The 15,197-nt window shown below is 47.7% G+C and overlaps 1 protein-coding gene and 1 long non-coding RNA gene across 6 annotated transcripts in view; one reads left to right on the plus strand and one right to left on the minus strand.

The window, feature by feature from the left end:
* Positions 1–15,197, minus strand: part of ABAT (4-aminobutyrate aminotransferase) — an 86,859-nt gene that overhangs the window by 43,119 nt on the left and 28,543 nt on the right. The window contains exon 2 of one of the 5 annotated variants that reach the window (XM_086375835.1): positions 15,002–15,071. The exons of the other annotated variants lie outside the window; for them this stretch is intronic. The gene's annotated coding sequence lies outside the window, so the exon portion shown is untranslated. The remainder of the gene's footprint in view (positions 1–15,001; positions 15,072–15,197) is intronic. 5 annotated transcript variants of the gene reach the window in all.
* LOC147345458 (uncharacterized) lies at positions 11,093–14,224 on the plus strand. The gene is made up of 2 exons (XR_015154760.1): positions 11,093–11,244; positions 14,014–14,224. It is a non-coding gene; the product is annotated as an uncharacterized LOC147345458 (long non-coding RNA).

Below are 15,197 nucleotides of genomic sequence, written 5' to 3' on the forward strand. Positions count from 1 at the left end.
TACTCGGGATGTTAATGAGATGCTGGGGTCATTGATGAGTTGGGGAGGGGGACTTGCTGGGATGAGCTGAGTGGAGAACATCAAGTGGGGTGGGAGTTGATGGGGAGGAAGAAGCCAGGGACCAACTCCTAAACCCCTAGCCTTAGAGCTGGTGGTTTGAGAATTACGGGTCCCTCAAAATGTTAAACACAGAATTACCATATGGTCCAGCAATTCCACTTCTAAATATACACCCAAAAGAACTGAAGACAGCAACTTGAAGAAAAACATGAACACGCGTGCTCACAGTAGCACCATTCACAATCACAAAAGGTGGAAGCAGCCCAGTGTGCACCGATGGATGAGCAGATGAGCACCATGTGTCTGTCTATGCCTTGGACTATTATTCACCATAAAAAGGGAAGAAAGAAGCACTGACACAGCATGGCTGAACCTTAAAGACATCGTTAAGTGCAAGAATCCAGACATAAAGGGTCACCTATTGTAAGATTCTGTTTATGTCTGAAACTTCGATAATAGGTAAATCCAGGGATGTTCCTGGTGGTCCAGTAGTTAAGAACCTGCCTGCCAATGCCGGGGATACAAGTTCGATCCCCGGTCCTGGAAGATCCTACAGAACAACTGAGGAGCAACTAAGCCCTCGAGCCACAACTACTGAACCCATGCTCGGCAACAAGAGAAGTCGCTGAAATGAGAAGCCTCCACCCGGCAACCAGAGAGTAGTCCCCACACTCCGTGACTAGAGAAAAAGCCAGTGCAAAGCAATGAAGACCCTGCTTAGCCAAAAACAAAAGTAATAATTAAAAAAAATAATAAAATCAGTGAGGAGGTCTAAAATTCATGTTAAAATGGCAATTTAATAATAGTACTCCCCTCCCCCAACTCTGAAGTCACTGAATCTCTGCCTGTCCACCACAGCCCTTGTTTGGCTCTGGAATCGAAGACACACCCCACTTCTGGCCTCCGTTTCCTTGTGTGTAAAACGTGGGTGTTGGATCATGTTGTTTCTAAGGCCCCTTCTGACCCTGAGAAGCATCTGAGGAGCAGTTTATGGAGAATTCCTTGCAGCGCTACTCCCGGCCCCCACTCCTACCCCAGAAGTGGTACCAGCCTCCCCTCCACCGGGTCCCCCCATCTGCAATCTGCTGCACATCTGGAAAAGGGATGGGGAGGCCTGAGGGATCCTGGGCTGGAGGGGGAGCTTTCCGAGTACCAGCCCACCCTGAGGCTTGGGACCAACGTGGGGCTGGAGAAATCCCGACTCTGAATGGAAAACAGGCTGCTTGCCAGGAACCCCTGGTCCCTGAAATCCTTGTCTTTTTGGCCCCACCACGTGGCATGTGGGATCTCAGCTCCCTGACCAGGGTTTGAACCCATGCCCTGTGAAATGGAAACACAGAGTCTTAACCTCTGGGCTGCCAGGGAAGTCCCCACTTAATGTACTTCTTGAGATCAACTTGCTTTTTAAGCTTTCCTATTTAAAATTACTTTCCTACAGCTGGTGGTGGAGAAGACTGAGAGTCCCTTGGACTGCAAGGAGATCAAACATTCAATCCTAAAGGAAATCAACCCTGAATATTCATTGGAAGGACTGATGCTGAAGCTCCAATACTTTGGCCATCTGATGCCAAGAGCTGACTCACTGGAAAAGACCCTGATGCTGGGAAAGATAAAGGGCAGGAGAAGGGGGTGACAGAGGATGGGATGGTTGGATGGTATCACTGACTCAATAGACATGAGTCTGAGCAAACTCTGGGAGACAATGAAGGACCGGGAAGCCTGGCAAGCTGCAGTCCATGGGGTCACAAAGAGTTGGACAGAACTGAATGACTGATCAACAACAGCCCCTACTAATCACTCCCCAGCATCCTTCCCTCAAAGTTTCATTTGCTGCAAATAAAAGTGATAGGGGAAAGAATGTAATAAAAATCAAGGCAGGTTGTCAAATTAAAAGCTGGATGTGGTTGACTGCCCAAGGTTTCCAGCCTCTGCTGGGCCCCATCTTCTGCAGAGGGTCCCATCTTCTTGCTAAGATGGAGACGAGCAGCTCTCAGATAGGTGTTAAAAGCAGGCTAGCATCAGACAGGAACTTTTCTCCTTGCCATGATGAAAACCAAAAGAGAAATTTCAACCAATCAATAAACTAGAGAATAGGAACCATCAGAGCGCACGGTAGGTGGGGGGTGACCTTTGTTTCAGACACGTGGAGCCCCTACAAAGAACCTGTTTCTCAGTGTGCGTTTCAGTCAAAACAAGTTGAAACCCTGGTCTCACCAGATACTGGAGTCCTTGGGTTTCCACCCACTGCTCCCTATCCCGGTTCCTTTAATTAAAATGCTAATTAGTTCTCTCTGCTGCCTCTTATCTTCCTGGTGCATTTGGAGGGTGGGCTGGGCAGAAGCAATGTTTAAATCAATAGGGCGAGAGGAATTCAGGTGAAAGGGCAAAAAAAAAAAAAAAAAAAAAAAAACTTCTGATTTTTTTTCTATGAATAAAAAGTCATAGAGAATAAAAAGACAGACACAGATGCTGGGAAAGATTGAGGGCAGGAGGAGAAGGTAGGGGGGTAGGGGGACAGAGGATGAGAGGGTTGATGGCATCATGGAGTCAACGGACATGAGTTTGAGCCAACTCTGGGAGACAGTGAAGGACAGGGAAGACAGGTATGCTGCAGTCCATGGGGCTGCAAATAGTTCGACTTAGTGACTGAACAACAACAATCGCAGCACTGCTTGCTGCTTATGGCTCCCCTGTCGTGTGCACTGTACCTTCTGTGTGACATTTTGTGTCCGCCTCGGGTGACAGGCTCAGGGTGAATGACTCCGCATGGTCTTGGGGCTCAAAAGCCAGTGATTCTTACCCTCGCTGCCGGCGAGAATCAGGGGAGCTCTCCATCTATGACACCCCCTCCCTCCGGGGACACCCACAAGTGTGACCTGGGATTGGTGACGCTCCTGAGGCAGGGTTACAACCACCTTCCTAAGGGGTAGACGGTGGGCCCTGCACTTCACCCAGGTCTGCACTGCCCCCAAATCTTTGGAAATGGCTTTGAAAGTTAAACATTCCAAAGATGGAAAATGAAGAGAAAAAAAATGAAGACCAAGGTGGCCCTTTGGGGAGCTGGAGTGCTTGATGTGAAACCAGCCTCTTTTGCCTGCTGTGTGACCTTGAGCACCTTAAGTAACCTCTCTGGGTTTCAGCTTCCTCCTCTGTAAAATGGGGAAACCCCAATTGCACCTGACTCATGGCCTAGCTGCGGGTGAACGGCTATCCCCAGCCCCAGTGCCGCACTGCAAATAGTCATTACATACATACTAAACACTCCAAACCATCCAATGAAGACGGACTCATCTCTCTACCATTTGCATATGTCACTGGCTGGAGATGGAACCCCTGGACTTCTCTGAGGCTCCCCCAAATACTCTTTCTCATTCTTCTATCTGCTCTTGGAACGGAGACAGAAACGCTGGCAGAGGCTGGGGACATTCCTTTCCCTGTCTGCAGCCCCAACTGTCGGCTTTTCTGCAGACTCAGTGGGACACAATGACCGGCTCAAGCTAAGTGGGCCTCCATTGTCAAGGCCAGGGGTCGCCATGGCAACCAATAAAGCCAGAGGCCTGGCCTTTGCAGATGGCTAACAGGGCCCCATTCAAGGGCCTGTGATGATGGCCTTGGGACAGAAGGTTTTATCTGGGACCTGGCTTTTCTCCTCCAGCCCCGCTCCCCACCCGAGCTTTCTCTGCAAAACAGACCCTGGCCCTTCCTCCCTGCATTCATAAATTCATGATTCCCTATAACCTGCTGGTGGAACACCATACAATCATTACTGACTTGTATAAGGGGAGAGGAATACTGTTCTTAGAAACAGGCAAGTGTTGACTCCTAAGACAGACCGAGGGTGCAGTTGAGAAAGTAACATCAGCCAGAAACTGGGCTCAGATGTGCCATCTAGTAGCTTGATGACTGGGCAACTTGCTCAGTTCAGTAATTCCTTAGTGGTCCAGCGCTCTTCCTGCCCAGATTCAATCCCTTGTTGGGAAACTAAGATTCCACAAGCTGTATGGCACGGCCAAAAAAAAGAAAAATGGTTGCTCAGCTCACCAGGGCCTCAGTTTCCTCATCTGTGAAATGGGAAGAATTAAACCTACCCACGCGGTCACGAGGCACAGAATTTGGCCAACTGAAGCCTGCACACAGGACGTAGAAGAGACTGCTCCTCGCAGGCCACGTTCTCAGTTTCCAAAGAAACCTCCACCTTGTAGGGAAGGCATTTCTTCTACAGTCTGACGTCCTGGGAGGGACCATTTGCACGTGCAAATCTGTGGCTCTGCTCGAGCCTGAAGATGTAGCTTCCATGAGACAGAAGCTGGTCTGCCCCAATCTCTCCATCCTTAGGTTTCTGTCTCCCAGTACACCTGCCCACACTGCCCCTGCCCCCTAGGCTCTATCAGGAAGAATGTGTGCGTGCGTGTTCAGTCACAAAGTCCTGTCCAGCTCTTTGTGACTACATGGACTGTAGCCCGCCAGGCTCCTCTGTCCATGGAATTTTCTGAGTAAGCATACTGGAGTGGGTTGCCACGCCCTCTTCCAGGGGATCTACCCAATCCAGGGATTGAACCTGTGTCTCCTGCACTGGCAGGCGGATTCTTCACCATGGAGCCTCCTGGGGAGCCCCGTCAGGAAGAATAAGGTGAACTTAAATCCCGCACGCAGGCAGCATGGACATGGCGTCTCTAGAATAAAGGAGAAAATAACAGACAAGGCTTCGAATCCAAGCCCTGAATGGGAGAGGCAGAGGCTTCGATCTGGAGGCAAGACATAAGCGGAAAGACACGTCCTGGAAGTGCTGGGTGAGTTTCGGATTTCTGACCCCACAAGGGAGCGGGAGTGAGAGAACAGAAACTGGGCTGGGAAAGATGCCGTGCCAACGCGGAACACGCTGACCTGGGCCAGAGGACTGGAGTCTGTTTGCTCAGTTTCACGAATGTTTACCAGGTGTCAGTCCAGTGAGCACATGCTCTGCTCTGCCCTGGGGACCCAGTGTTCCTGCGAGAGGTGGGGGGGTGGGGGGCGGACAGGAAAAACCAGCAGATAAGGCCCACGTGATGAGAGGAGACACGTTCCCTGTTTAGAGAAACCAAATCATTTTAAGGACTCCAGGAACTGCTGAGGGAGCAAATACCACGGTGTGTTACAAACGAGCCATTTATTTTCTCCCCAGTCTGCACCGAGGACGACTTGGAAAAACTCTTTTGGTGATCGGAGTTACCACCTATGCCTGACAGTATTCCTACAATCCCTTGGAAATGCCTTAGCTTCACAAATTCAGAGGATCTGATGGAGGGTCTGCTATGATTCAGTGAACAAATGCCTGCGATGCCAAGCATGACCCACACCATCTCATCTACTCCCCAAATGCAAATTCTACTCTTCCCATTTTTCAGGTGAGGGGACAGGCTCAGAGAGGTTCAGACACTTGCACAAGGACACACAGCCAGAGATCGTGGAGCTGGGTTGGAACCAGGGCCTCTGGGCTTGAAGACCAAGATCTGGGAATATTACCAGTTTGGTGGTTGTCGTCCTTACCCAGAAACCTCATCAATCAACTGAGACCAACAAACACTTCCTTTATAGGGACAAAAAAACTTAATAGCTATCACTGTTTGCAGTCTTCCTAAAGATCTTCATCTTTTTTTGTTTGTGCATTTTTTTTTGGCTGCAGCACGTGGACACTTAGTTCCCTGACCAGGGAGCGAACTCACACCCCTGGCATTGGAAGCATGGAGTCTTAACCACTGGACTGCCAGGGAAGTCCCAAGAAAGTCTTCATCTTTTTTTTTTTCGTTTCATATATGATATTATACATGTTTCAATGCCATTCTCCCAAATCATCCCACCCTCTCCCTCTCCCACAGAGTCCAAAAGACTGTTCTATACATCTGTGTCTCTTCTGCTGTCTCGTATACAGGGTTATTGTTACCATCTTTCTAAATTCCATATATATGCGTTAGTATACTGTACTGGTGTTTTTCTTTCTGGCTTACTTCACTCTGTATAATAGGCTCCAATTTCATCCACCTCATTAGAACTGATTCAAATGTATTCTTTTTAATGGCTGAGTAATACTCCATTGTGTATATGTACCACAGCTTTCTTATCCATTCATCTGCTGATGGACATCTAGGTTGCTTCCATGTCTTGGCTATTATAAACAGTGCTGCAATGAACTTTGGGGTACACGTATCTCTTTCAATTCTGGCTTCCTCAATGTGTATGCCCAGCACTGGGATTGCTGGGTCATAAGGCAGTTCTATTTCCAGTTTTTTAAGGAATCTCCACACTGTTCTCCATAGTGGCTGTACTAGTTTGCATTCCCACCAACAGTGTAAGAGGGTTCCCTTTTATCCACACCCTCTCCAGCATTTATTGCTTGTAGACTTTTGGATTGCAGCCATTCTGACTGGCGTGAAATGGTACCTCATAGTGGTTTTGATTTGCATTTCTCTGATAATGAGTGATGTTGAGCATCTTTTCATGTGTTTGTTAGCCATCTGTATGTCTTCTTTGGAGAAATGTCTATTTAGTTCTTTGGTCCATTTTTTGATTGGGTCGTTTATTTTTCTGGAATTGAGCTGTAGGAGTTGCTTGTATATTTTTGAGATTAGTTGTTTGTCAGTTGCTTCATTTGCTATTATTTTCTCCCATTCTGAAGGCTGTCTTTTCACCTTTCTTATAATTTCCTTTGTTGTGCAGAAGCTTTTAATTTTAATTAGGTCCCATTTGTTTATTTTTTCTTTTATTTCCAATATTCTGGGAGGTGGGTCATAGAGGATCCTGCTGTGATGTATGTCAGAGAGTGTTTTGCCTATGTTCTCCTCTAGGAGTTTTATAGTTTCTGGTCTTACGTTTAGATCTTTAATCCATTTTGAGTTTATTTTTGTGTATGGTGTTAGAAAGTCTTCTAGTTTCATTCTTTTACAAGTGGTTGACCAGTTTTCCCAGCACCACTTGTTAAAGAGATTGTCTTTTCTCCATTGTATATTCTTGCCTCCTTTGTCAAAGATAAGGTGTCCATATGTGCATGGATTTATCTCTGGGCTTTCTATTTTGTTCCATTGGTCTATATTTCTGTCTTTGTGCCAGTACCATACTGTCTTGATGACTGTGGCTTTGTAGTAGAGCCTGAAGTCAGGCAGGTTGATTCCTCCAGTTCCATTCTTCTTTCTCAAGATTGCTTTGGCTATTCGAGTTTTTTTGTATTTCCATACAAATTGTGAAATTATTTGTTCTAGCTCTGTGAAGAATACCCTAAAGACTCTACCAGAAAATTACTAGAACTAATCAATGAATATAGTAAAGTTGCAGGATATAAAATCAACACACAGAAATCCCTTGCATTCCTATACACTAATAATGAGAAAATAGAAACAGAAATTAAGGAAACAATTCCATTCACCATTGCAACGAAAAGAATAAAATACTTAGGAATGTATCTACCTAAAGAAACTAAAGACCTATATATAGAAAACTATAAAACACTGGTGAAAGAAATCAAAGAGGACAGTAATAGATGGAGAAATATACCATGTTCATGGATTGGAAGAATCAGTATAGTGAAAATGAGTATACTACCCAAAGCAATTTATAGATTCAATGCAATCCCTATCAAGCTACCAACGGTATTCTTCACAGAGCTAGAACAAATAAGTCTTCATCTTTTGGCCTCATGTTCATTTCCAACCTCAGCCCACACTTGGCACTTTCCCTACATCCCAATTCTTATCCCACCTTCCCTTTCAGGGTACAGAGGTCTGAATTCCATGAGGCACTCTATCCTACCCTAAGGCACGTAAGGTCCTTGGTGTGCAAGAAGCAACATCTCTGTGACTCTACGGCACTCAGGACAGCTCCAGGTAACAGAGAATGCTGCCGGCACATTTCAAACATCAGTATATGAGGGAAGTCCCTGGTGCTCCAGTGGTTAAGACTTTGCACTGCCAATGCAGGGGGCGTGGGTTCGATCCCTGGTCTGGGGACTAAGATCCCACATGCCATGTGGAATGGCCAAAAGATAAAATTAAAAAAAAAATCAATATATGACCAAGAGTTTGCCTATCTTTTCTTGCTTCCTAATTCTTTTAGCCTATGCTTTCAAAATTTTGGTGTGGGAGGGACAGCGAAGAGGAGGGGAGATCCAAGGACAGAGTCATGAAAAAGCCCCTGATGCACTGTCTTCTGAACCAATCAAGCTGTTGACTGGCACAATGGCCATCAATCACGTGACCCTGGCCAAGACCTGGGGCCTTCTGGATGACACATGTGTGTTGATTTCCAAGATCCTCATGCCATACACTGAGGAAACCAGAAGGGAAAGAGACACGTGTACCCCAATGTTCATCGCAGCACTGTTTATAATAGCCAGGACATGGAAGCAATCTAGATGCCCATCAGCAGATGAATGGATAAGAAAGCTGTGGTACATATACACAATGGAGTATTACTCAGCCATTAAAAAGAATACATTTGAATCAGTTCTAATGAGATGGATGAAACTGGAACCTATTATACAGAGTGAAGTAAGCCAGAAAGAAAAACACCAATACAGTATACTAACGCATATATATGGAATTTAGAAAGATGGAAACAATAACCCTGTGTATGAGACAGCAAAAGAGACACTGATGTATAGATCAGTCTTATGGACTCTGTGGGAGAGGGAGAGGGTGGGGAGATTTGGGAAAATAGCATTGAAACATGTATAATATCATGTATGAAACGAGTCGCCAGTCCAGGTTTGATGCATGGTACTGGATGCTTGGGGCTGGTGCACTGGGACGACCCAGAGAGAGGAGAGGGGAGGGAGGAGGGTGGAGGGTTCAGGATGGGGAACGCGGGTATACCTGTGGCGGATTCATTTCGATATTTGGCAAAACTAATACAATATTGTAAAGTTTAAAAAAAAAAAAAAAAGATCCTCATGCCAATCTTATCCACCTCCCCTGACGCCCCCTGCAGTCTGGCAGCATCTAAGACATCAAATGTAGCCTGTCTGTTTAGGGAGGCTTCCCAAGGTACCAGAGGGCAGATGGCTGAAGCTCTTAACCCTACAGCTTGCAATGCCTTGTTTAGCTTGTTTATTGAAAGGAGGGGGACCCCGAGGACAAAATAGAGCACCAAAGAAAGGGCTGGGACCTGAACCTGAGGAGGAAGGCTGATCCCAGCTGCTGGTGATTATCAGTGTGCAAAGTAGAGTGTCAAGCAAGTGCAAAACATCAATCACCTCTCCTGTCTTTTGTCCACATAGAGCCAGATATTCAGAGTAAATAAAACTGGGATGGGGGTTTCCTTGGTGGTCCAGTGGTTAAGACTGTGAGCGTCCACTGCAGGGGGCCTGGGCTCTATCCCTGGCTGGGGAACTAAGATACCAGATGCTGCATGCGTGCATGCCCAGTCGCTCAGTCGTGTCTGACTCTGCGACCCCATGGACTGTAGCCCACCAGGCTCTTCTGTCCATGGGATTCTCTAAGCAAAAATACTGGAGTGGGTTGCCATGCCCTCCTCTAGGGGACCTTCCTGACCCAGGGATTGAACCTGAGTCTCCTACAACTCCTGCATTGCAGGTGGATTCTTTACTGCTGAGCCACTGAGGTAGCCTTGTATACCTTATGGCACAGCTCCCCTCCCCACCCACCCCTCCAGCCAAAACAACAACAACAACAACAACAAAAAACCTGGGATGGAATTTATCCTGGTTGGCATGCTCCCTGGAGGAGAAACCCATCCAGGTGTCCAAACCTCCTTTGGTTTCCATCATCAGCAGTCATTCTCTGTCTTACTTCTACCTTACCTCCCGTTGAGAAAAATGCCTCCATTTTATGCCTTTAGACAATTTTAGGAAAACAGACTTGCTAGGTAAAAAAAAGCACATCTCTAAAATGATACTCCTTGCTTCTGTTCATTTACTCGGTTGTGTCCCACTCTTGCCATCCCATGGATAGCCTGCCAGGCTCCTCTGTCTGTGGGATTATCTTTTAAGCAAGAATATTGGAGTGGAGTGCCATTTCCTCCTCCTCCAGGGGATCTTCCCAACCCAGGGATCGAACCCAAGTCTCTTGCATCTTCTGAATTGGCAGGCGGGTTCTTTACCACTGAACCACCGGGGAAGGATACTCCTTGAGATGTGTACAAAACCCCCAGCCATCCTCCAGGCAAAAAGGTAAGGGTTGTAGGAAGGAATTAAAAGCTTTATATTGATATCATCTTAGTTTACACGGGTGCCCCAACATTCCCTGGCTCCCTACTACCCTCAGGATAAAGCCCAGCTGCTTACCTGGATACCCCCCACCCCCATCCCTGCCTGCAACCTGTATGTCCCGCCCCTCCCCCTGTTCCTTGGGCGCTGACTCACATATACTCTGCTCTTTGCTGCCTTCAGGTCATCTCTCACGAGATCCTGTCTGCTGGATTGTCCTCGCTGCCCCCTCCCCCTGTGGGTATTCCTTGAATCTTGGGTGCTTTTTCAGAGTGGCCACTTCTGGCCACCAACTCCAAGAAGCCTTCCTGACACTCAGCTCAGGGTTAGACACCACTCATCTGTATTTCTCCAGCAGTCATTCTTTTTTTTTTTTTGGCTGCACCTTGAGGCATGTGGAATTTTGTTCTTCAGCTGGTAATGGAACCCACGCTCCCTGCTTCCCACTGGGGCACCAGGGAAATCTCAGCAATCATTCTTTTCTTTTTCTTAATAAAAAATTTCAGGGGAATTCCCTGGAGGTCTAGTGGTTAGGACTCTGAGCTTCCACTGGAGGGGACCTAGGTTCAGTCCCTGGTTGGGGAACAAAGATTCTGCAAGCTGAATGGTGTGGGTCCCCCCCCGTGCAAAAAAAAAAAAAAAAAAAGCAAACACACAAGATGAACTTAGCTCTACCTATCACCTTGTTCCAACTGTCAGTATCTGTCATGATTAGATCAGCCACAGATTAATACACATATTCTTACGCACGCTCACCTGTACTGTGACAATCTGTTCACAATCCCTGTCTCTGCCTTTAGCCTGTGCAATGCATGTATTCACTCATCCATTCATTCACAGGTCTGCCATCAGGTTCTGCTATTTCCTGACTGCCTCTCACCTAAAGACACAACAGTAAATCCCGAGGACCCAGGCGGGGATGGTGGGACCACACTGCAGAGTCCTTGCCCTCTGTTCCGGCCGAGGAGACAGACGATAAATAAATAAACAAGGTAATTTCCCATTGTGATGAGAGTCATCAGCATCCCTTGACAGAGGGCAGCCCGTTCGTTCATCCCATCACCTCCAGCACGGAGCAGCACGTCACACGCTGGATGCTCCTCCGAGCACAGGGTCCCGCTGAGGCAGCCTGGGTTCTGTGGTCACTATGGTAACAGTCCTTTCCTTTCCCACCCCTCGAAAGGGGGACGTGGAGGGGAACCAGGGTGACTGAGGATCCACCCCAGCTGCTCAGGACTGAGACACGACCCCCCACCCACCCCCGGCCCCCACAGTCCACTTCTGGGATGACTTTTCAAGTGTGCGAACATCTGGTTCACAAAACCGAAAGGCCATGAGGGAACGGATAAACACTCCCGATCGAGATTCTTTCTCGATCACCCTGAGGCATTGCCCCTAAAACGTCAAGTGGTGAGAGTGACACCCAACAGACAAAACACAGGCGCCTGCCTCCAGCCTTTGGGGATGGACTTTGAAGTCTCTGGTGAGCTCATGGGCTTATGAGCTCTGACTAAACTGGTGTGTATTTCCCTAGAGGTCTTTACAGCATGCCTGAGAACTGGTTCGCAGGTGACTTGTGGAGGGCAGTTCTGCTGGGAAGAGGTGGTATAAGATGGCCTCTTACCACACCCCCCAACCCCAGCCTGATATCTCTGCAGAGACTGCCAGGGTCTAGAAAGCAAGCCAGGCCTGGGTGTGGAAGAGAAAGACCCCTCTAGGACCATCCATCACTGGCTGAGGCAAGGATGCTCGGTTTACAAGAGTAATAGCAACAACAATATTTAGTGATCACTTGTGTGTGTGTGTGTGTGGGGGTGTGTGTGTATGTGTTAGTTGCTCAGTCGTGTCTGACTCTTGTGACCCCATGGACAGTAACCGGCCAGGCTCCTCTGTCCATGGGACTCTCCAGGCAAGAATACTGGAGTGGGTTGCTATTCTATTCTCCAGGGGATCTTCTCAACCCAGGGATCAAACCCAGATCTGCACTGCAGGCAGATTCTTTACCATCTAAGCCACCAGGGATCACTTGCTTTGGGTGAAACCCTGTTTCAAGCTTTTACATATACTGCTAACTGCTACTGCTAAATCACTTCAGTCGTGTCCAACTCTGTGCGACCCCATAGACGGCAGCCCACCAGGCTCCCCCGTCCCTGGGATTCTCCAGGCAAGAACACTGGAGTGGGTTGCCATTTCCTTCTCCATATACTAGGGCTTTGAATTTTTAGAATGGCTCTCTGAAGCAGTTACAATTATCATCCTCTCTTACCAAAAAATAAATGGAAATACAGAGAGGTTAAGTGACTTGCCCCAAAACACAGAACCACTAAGTAGATGAGCCAGGCTACAAGCCCAGGCTGGCTCTTGATCCAGTGCTCTTAACCTGTACACCAGAGTGAAGATGTGAACTCACTCAGATTCAGACTGGAAGTGGGCAAGACTTCCCTTCGTAATTTCTCCAGAAGGGAGGCGGTAGAGCAGTGGCATTGTGTGGATTTTGGCTGGGGCTGGAATCTGGCTCTGCCTCTGTTTTCTCAACTGAAAAATGGGTATGACAGAGCTCCCCCACCCCGAGGCTGCTGTGAGCATTACATAAGGCTGTCCATAGACTGAGCTAGGCAGAATATCCAGCACGTGGTGGGGCTTCAAACCATCTCAAACCTATGGAAAAGTTGCAAGTTACTCAACAACCACCTGTAATCGCAGAATCACCAACCGTTAACACTGAGCCACATATGTACCTATCCCATCTATCAATCAATGTACTGATTATCTCTCTTCTGAATTCTTTGAGAGGTACTTGCGACTCTGTGATATTTCATCCCTAAATCCTCCAGTCTGTACATTCTGAAAATGAGACTTTGTCTCATAGAACTTTAGTACAAATGATCTGAGATACTAGGTATGTCACCTTCAGGAAATTCACCATTGACATAATTTGTTGCTGTTTAGTTGCTAAGTCGTGTCCAGCTCTTACGCAACCCCATGGACTGTAGCCCGCCAGGCTCCTCTGTCCATGGGATTTCCCAGGCAAGAATACTGGAGCGGGTTGTCATTTCCTTCTCCAGGGGACCTTCCCAATCCAGGGATGGAACCTGTGTCTCCTGAACTGGCAGGTGGATTCTTTACATAATAGTATCAAATATTTTCTGTATTCAAATTTCCCCATTTGTCCCCAAAACATCTCTGGTGGCTGTTTCTGTTTTTCAAACTCCCCCTGGGAACCACTCATCACATGCGCAAGGCTCTTTCATCTCTCTCTCTCTCTCTCATTTTTTTCTTTCTTTTCATCTCTTTTTAACCTGGGACCATTTCTCAGCCATTTGGCCTTTCATGCCACTGATATTTTAAGAGTCCAGGCTGGTCACTTTGAATGTCTTCATATTTTTCTGACTCCTTGTAAAATTAACTGTAGCTCATGGGTAAATGCAGAAAGCGGTCTACACGGTACCTGATGCCGGAGGTGCAGGGGACTCGGGGGCCTGCAGAGGAGGACATAGGGCATCAGGTCTACCTGGGTCTAAGAGGTTCCCGGAAGCAGTGACGGAGGATGTTTAAAGGTGATTAGAGCTTTGGCAGGTGGGCCAGGGTGGCGGGGCCTCTGCAGACAGAGGCCGTGGCATAGGGGAATGAGGGCGGCGACTTAGTCATGAGTAGCAGCGAGGCCTCGAGGGCAAGGTGCTGAATAAGCAGGGTCCGTGCCTACGTGAACTGGAACTTTCCTGAGGCTGGTCCTTGTCTTCGGATCTGTTCTTTCCTTCAAGATGCCAAGGGCACTGCCCAGCCCACCAGCAGCATTCACCCGTGGATACTGGCCGCCAAGCCTCCCAAACATTCAGGAACGGAGAAGCACAAAGAATTCCCTTCCAGGGGGCGACGTGGCCGCCTGCCCTCACGCACCAACCGCTCGATCTTAACCGGTAAGTTGCCAGGGTTCCCACATCTTGCCCTGCAAATTAAACCTCCCTTTCTCAACCTGCTTGCTTCTTGAGGCCTGGGCTGCTTCGGTCAAAAAATACAAAAGGAACTTCTAATCGACCACAGAAATAAACACTGTGGCATGTTCCAGCCAAAGTTTCCTACCTCTCCTCGTCATAAGCCCCCCATATGTCAAGCAAACCCCTCCTGTCTTGTGGAGGAAGAAAGTGAAATGTGCCCTGAAGGGGGCCCCTGAGCCTTTGAGTTTCAAAGAGGAAGTTGTGTGTGTGTGTACGTGTATGTGTGTGTGTGTGTGTGTGTGTGTGTGTGTGTGTGTGTATGTGCTGTTTTAGCCCTTATGACAAAAGGGAAGGATCTCTTTGGGGGGCTTGAGCAAAAATGCCCTTTCAAGGTGACCCTCACTTCATTTTCTAGGGCCAGAAGGCAGATGCATTCAGAAGTGGTTCTGCCAACCTACTGATGCAAATTCAATTCCTTACTTAGCATTTTAACATCCATCTTTGTTTATCTTGTTATCATTTGAAAGGGGCTCATACATCAAAAAAAAAAAGTCAACTATACGTCAATAAAAAATTAAAATAGGAGGGCTCATCCTGCCATGTTCTCTTGGCAAAATACCCTTGAAAAATCTGTCATGCCTGTTTGTGTGTCCTTCAGATAGAAAGTCACCCACAGGCACACTTGCACACGTGCCACAGGGCACACACTTACACACCCACTACCACAGATAACAGTGACACACCTCCATATGTCAGCAGATACGTGCAATACGTGCAAATACATGCACACACACACACACACGTCTGCACTCACAGTGCCCGGTCGTCAGGGTCCTGCAGCAAGCCCAGCTCTTGCCTGTTCACAATGTCTCCTCTATGCCATCCTGCAGAGTTTCAGGGACGCGGTCAGCTGGTTCATCCTAAGAGGCGCCGCCGGGTACCAGTTCCCCCCTTGGGAGGATGCTCTAGACTCCCAGGCTGTCCCCAGAACATTGGCTCAGATACTGGAG

This window comes from Bos grunniens, chromosome 25, assembly GCF_055505025.1.
Source record: "Bos grunniens cultivar Pamir isolate PY7600 chromosome 25, Bosgru_T2T1.0, whole genome shotgun sequence".
NCBI classification, from domain to species: domain Eukaryota; kingdom Metazoa; phylum Chordata; class Mammalia; order Artiodactyla; family Bovidae; genus Bos; species Bos grunniens.